Source organism: Nannospalax galili, unplaced genomic scaffold, assembly GCF_000622305.1.
Source record: "Nannospalax galili isolate Female #2095 unplaced genomic scaffold, S.galili_v1.0 scaffold298, whole genome shotgun sequence".
NCBI lineage: Eukaryota > Metazoa > Chordata > Mammalia > Rodentia > Spalacidae > Nannospalax > Nannospalax galili.
Genome location: NW_008344488.1, coordinates 3,040,516 through 3,046,615, shown reverse-complemented (window position 1 = coordinate 3,046,615; position 6,100 = coordinate 3,040,516). Strand labels below are relative to the sequence as shown.

At 40.3% G+C, this 6,100-nt stretch overlaps 1 pseudogene; it reads left to right on the top strand.

The window, feature by feature from the left end:
- Nucleotides 1-4,648: 4,648 nt before the first annotated feature.
- On the top strand, nt 4,649-5,196 carry LOC103740118 (annotated as a pseudogene).
- The last annotated feature ends 904 nt before the right edge of the window (nt 5,197-6,100 follow it).

Below are 6,100 nucleotides of genomic sequence, written 5' to 3'. Positions count from 1 at the left end.
TTTGCTTGGTTCCCTTTCCTCTGGTACCTAGGAGGATCATACTTAGAACATAAAACAGACTCATTTGGGAAAAGATGTTTTCTCCCAGGTTGTTATTGCTCAGTTCTTTGAAAACATCAAGGTATAATTCAACATTTGGTATGCTTGAGGGGGTCCATTTTTACACTATCGAAAAGAAGGGGGGAAAACTTCTCAAAACATCCCTTGATAAATCTGGAGGTCAATTATTACATTTCTTGAATTTCAGCATCTGTGCACACCACTTCAGGAAAAAAAAATGCCCTTTTTCAGTTTCTTAGAAATTTGTAAATAAAGAGATGAAAATTCATCAGAGAATTAATAAATGCTTATTGTTCCTTTAACATAATAACTTAAGCTTTCAGTCACCACTCTACATTTTAGAAAGACCTGTACTTGTTTTCAAGGCAAAGAGCGGAAACAATTCACTCTTTATATCTTTATTGTCAGTGATCTAATACACTCATTGTCGAAGAGATAGTGCAGGAGTTAAGAGAGTATAGTGCACTTCCAGAGGACACCAGTTCAGTTCCCAGCACCCACATCAGGCAGCCCACAATTGTCTATAACTCCAGCTCCAAATGACCCACATGCAAAGGTACACATACACACTTATACATAATTAAATTTTGTTGGTGGTGGTGGTGGTATTTTTTGAGACATGCAAACATTTTCAAGGGTAGTTCCTGCCCTCAAGGAGACATCATTCTGCAAGTGTCTCATGACCAACAGATACTGCCTTACTGTGGCTTCCAGGTAGTCAGTATCTTTTGGTTCACAGTTCACTTCCTGGGGACCCCTCACTCTCACATGCAGGCTCTTTATTATCAGCCTCTGGTCATCATGATACATCAGGATTCAGGCCTGTGTCTCTCCTGCTTTTATACTCATACCCCAGGCAATTTCATCCTACATCATTTTCAAGTGTGACTGACATGCAGTTAAGTCCTTGTAAGGTTCCCCACAGGCTCATGTACTGAACAGGCAGTCTTAAGCTGAAGGCACTATTTTGGGGGGTTATGTATATGTTAAGAGGTGGCGCCTGACTGAAGGAAGCAGGTCACTGAGTGCACGTACATGTGACTATAATTCTCTCCTCTCTCTCTCTCTCTCTCTCTCTGTCCCCCCCCCCCGGTGTGTGTGTGTGTACCTGTGTGTCTGTGTGTCTGTGTGTCTGTGTCTGTGTCTGTGTCTGTGTGTCTCTCTCTGTCTCATTTCCTTCCTTATCTCCCTTCTATGACCTATTCTACATTCTTTTGCTGCCATGTTGGATTGAGCCTTCTGGAACTGAGCCAGAATAAATATTTTCTTACCTGTAATTTTGAAATCTTTACCCATATATTTTGCTATATATTTAACATCTCTACCTGGATGTCTAACAGGTACCTCAAGTTTAACATGCAGAAAAACAAACTCATGCTTCCTTAGTACCCAGCCTGGCCTGTGCCCTTACACCTTTCTTCACCTCTATAACTCCTGACTGGAAGATTAATGAGTATTAATCTTGCATTTTTTTCTACTTCAATTTTCATCTTAATCCTTCTTATTTAAAAATTTTTATTGAGCTTTTTAAATTTCATACAACATTTCCCACTCAAGTCCAGACCCCCATCCATGCCTCCTCCCATCCTCCCACCAAATCCTATGTACTCTGCCATACGTGCTGAGTCCTATTCATTCAGGTGTTTGTACCCAAATGTCCTTCAGTGTAAATGCATCCACTGGAGTTTAATCAGCCCATCCAATGGTCATATGTAAGTCATACTCTCCCTCACCCAGCAGCAACCAGTCTCAAATAGTTCTCAGTCTAGTGCTGACCTGCCACCTATTTCTTGCCTCCTCTTTGTGCTCTTGTTTAATTGAGCTGTTATGGGGTCCGCATTGGATGTCACTACTGCCACAGGTTCATATGAACAAGCCTCCAGTGACCTAGAATCCTCCACCTCCCTTGTTCATGAACCAGCCCTGGCTCTTACAATCTTTTTGCCTCCTCTTCTGCAATGGCCCTGAGCTGTGGGGGGGGGGGGGGGGGTCTGTATAAGATACGTACTACAGTATCTTATTCTCTAAAACTTGGCCAGTTGTGGTCTTCTGTGTGCATTGGACTCTGATATACAAGGAAACCTCACTGGTGAGAGTTGAGGGGTGTGTTAGCCCTCTCTCCGTCCCTTATTCTGCTGTGTTCCATGAGCCTTAGTTCTAGAGATTAGACTGCAGATATATCGCCTAGTACTGGGCATCTCCCAAGTGTATGTTCTCTGTGCCTGAGCAGATATGCAACTCTGCAGTAGCCTCCATCTGTTGCAAAAAAAAAAAAAAAAAAAGTTTCTTTGATGAGTGCTGTACAGCATGCCTGTCCCTCGTCCCTCTAAGGGAGGTCTCTTCTCTCTAGCACGGCTTTCTCTACCAAGCAGCTCCCAGGTATACATATGTATTAGTGTTCAGACACTCTATGTGCATCTCTCATAGGATTTCTAGGGCATCACTTTTCCCTCTAGTTTTCCTAGCCCCCCAAGATTCACTCATCTCTACTCTTTAATATCTGATTTCCTAAGTTACATCTCTATGCTCTGTTAGAATTGTGGTCTACGCTATGATAGACATCAGTATTCCTCCTCATCTCTGTGCGTGTTTTAGACTTACTAACATGGTATTTTCAGTTGTGACCATTTGACCTGAGCTCACTGGACATGTACTCTGTGGGGTGTGACCTTCTGTGTCACTTAGTCATTCATGTCATGCACCCCATCAAAATATAGTGCTTTGTGTTCCAACTCTCATAAAGAACTAAGACCTGAGAGAGGATGGAGAGCATGTGTCTCATCCGCTGTCAGGGAGTAAAAGAGAATGTGTCACCTTACAGAACAATGAGCCATAACATTTACATGGTGAAGACAATGATCACACCTCCCTGCAGTTTAAGCCGATGGTCCTCAAATTATGATTATGGACTAGATGCTGTACATGCCAGCTGTTAGACTGCCCCATACAATGTACTAAAGTCAAAGAGTTTCAGCAAGCCAAGCTGTGTTATACTAGTCTTTGATTTGAGTGGGCTTTTTTTTCTAAACAGAAAAATAACAAGGAATTTCTTAATCATATTCTACTAAAATATAAGCCTTTAGTAGGATGCAGTCCTTCAAGTTAATTTTAATAGACATCTCTATAATGTGTAATAAATAATTTCCTGAGAAACTATTTGTTTAGTAACCTTAATAAGGAAAGCTCACCTAGTAATGAAGTATGTCCAAGCCAGTCACTCTTCACAGTGTATCTACTCCACAGTTAGCTAGGGAAGTCAGAATCTGGGATGCAATTTCAGATTTACAAATAAATATTCTTTTTTACATCATTGTCACATTTTTACTATAGACATGGAGTTATTGAAGCCTTACAATTACTGAAGAAAAGTCTTTAGAACATACTGTGAGGCTGCTTATTATGTCCTGTGTCTTTTTCCTTCTTTAAAACCATAAGTATAAAATATTGAAATAAGCACACTCCTTAGTTCCTAGAACAAGTCATCACTGAGCTGCTGATGTAATCTCTTCTTTGCTTATCACTTGGACCTAATTTATTCTCTTTCCCAGTCACACACTTAGAAAACACTTAACTTGCTTCCAGTTTATCCCTTTATTTGCATGTATTCGTGTAAATTATTAATTTTGGTTTTATGTACTTTTTAATTTTCACAATGAGCTTTTGTGAAGTGGTTTATTCATTACTTAGTAAGATATGATTCAGATTCACATATATTACTCTGGAAACATAGTTCCTAACATCTACATTCTTGTGCTTCCACCACATTTTTGCTTATCCACCCTCCAGGAAGGACACCACAATGGCATCCTACATTGCACCATCACAGGCAGTGAATCTGCACCACACCATCACAGGCAGTGACTCCTTATCAAGTCATCACAGCCCATGCATCCTACATCACACCATCACAGGAAGTGCATCCTGCATCACACCATCACAGGCAGCGAATCATGCATTACACCATCAGAGGTAGGTAGTGAATCCTGAACCACACCATCACAGACAGTGCATCTGCATCACAGCATCACAGATAGTGCACCCTGCATCATACCATCACAGACAGTGCATCCTACATCACACTGTCACAGACAGTGCATCCTACATGGCACCATCACAGGCAGTGCATCCTATATCACACCATCACAGACAGTGCTATGAGGAACATCTTCACACAGGCTGCTTACATCTGCATTGGAATATCTGTGAAGCAAGTGATTCAATCACAGGAACCATGTCAAGGCCAAATACCATGTGCACAGGACTCAGAATCTTCAGTCTCGAAGGATGCTCTATGCTTCTGCAGTTCTGCAGAGGAAGCAGGGAGGGATTGACAGATCACATACACTATAGGTGGCAGAGTCAGGATTGGAACTGGGGCCCATCCCTTCTAAACTTTATGCTTCTCCCACTTACTGTAAATGGTATTAAATGACATCATAACAGTATTAACAGCCTTAATTTAAGAATTAATAACTAAGAAATACAATATTGGGCCTTCCTTGTGTAAAGGAACATGCCAGGCCCTTCCTAAGCCAGTTTATTTCCCATTCAAGGCACTTCCCTACTGTCATTCCTTTGGCCTTCAATCATGCTCAAGAAATTTGAGAAAAAATAAAATATGTCCAACTGCATCCACTTGAAATCTTTGATTATTGATGGTACTAAACATCAATTGATAGAGCAATTTCCAGGTACTGAACCATGGCTGAATCAAATCATGCCTACAAAAGATCCTGTGAAAATTGTCAGATGTCATGAACATATAGAAACCCTTACAGTAAATGGAAAATGACTGGTTTTTAGACAAAAAGAGGGGTCTTTTTATCCAACCCTAAGAATACTTCACAAATATCCTTTGATCATGCCACACCAACAGGTAGATAAAGAAGCCATCAAATATGTACACAGGGGAGCAAGCATCATGTGTCCACTCTCAGCTTCTCCTGGAGCTAAGCGTTACCCTGCTGCTGTATGTAGTATTGTTGCAATCATGGCAGTGGGAAACATGCTTCGTGTGCTGGAGTCATGAAGATGTCTGCAGAAGACACCGAGAAAATCAACAAAGTAATTGGCATTTATATTCTTTACATATTCTTCATTAAAATGATGGACTGTGACATAATAGGATATAGGTGAGCCTCAGAAGGAGTGTGCTTGGGCTAAATATGTATATTGTGCTGTATCTGCATTTGTGTGTGTATATGACAGCACAAAGCAAGCAATGCTTCTTTGGTTATGCTGAATAAATTCTGCAGATGCTAAAAGTAGAAATGCAATGCTATCTGCCTTCCCTCACAGTTGCATCTTGCAGTTCTTCAAAGACAGATCTCACAGTCTTCGAGACTCCTTGAAAGGGAATAATATAAATTCATATTTGTATACAAAACTTATTGGAAATTCATAATTACAATTAACTCACAAGTTTTACTATCTGGCAGGATTATTGGCAAGACAGTTTTAATTACCATCAATTTAACATTAAAGATGTCTACAATCTGTATTCATTTTCTAGAATTCTACCTTTCTAGTCATAAACAATTCTTTCACAGCAGTTTCAATGTTAATGTTGCAATCAAATTATCTCATACCAAACTTCCATTAGCAATTCCCACTACATCTTGGCAGTTGTCTTTGTGTGCACAAAGGAATATGTGAATTAACTGCAAATTTGGATCCACTGGATATGTTGGTCTTTCTCACTGGGTTAAACATTTCTCAAGAGAAGGAAAATATAGCCATGAAATAATTAATGTCTTCATGTTTACCCAGGAATCAAAATATATTGCATATTTTATACATTTATTTTAGCAGTTCTAGACTAATTCAGATTGCCCAGTCAGATTCTGGGAAGAGGAAGTCACTTAAGACAGAATTCTTGGGGCTAGAGAGATGGTTCAGCAGTTAAGAACACTAGCTGCTCTTGCAGAGGACCAGGATTCAATTCCCAGCACCCACATGGCAACTAACAACAGTCCATAACTCAGTTCATGAGAATCTAATGCCCTCTTCTGACCTCCAGGGGCATTGAACAACATGGGTG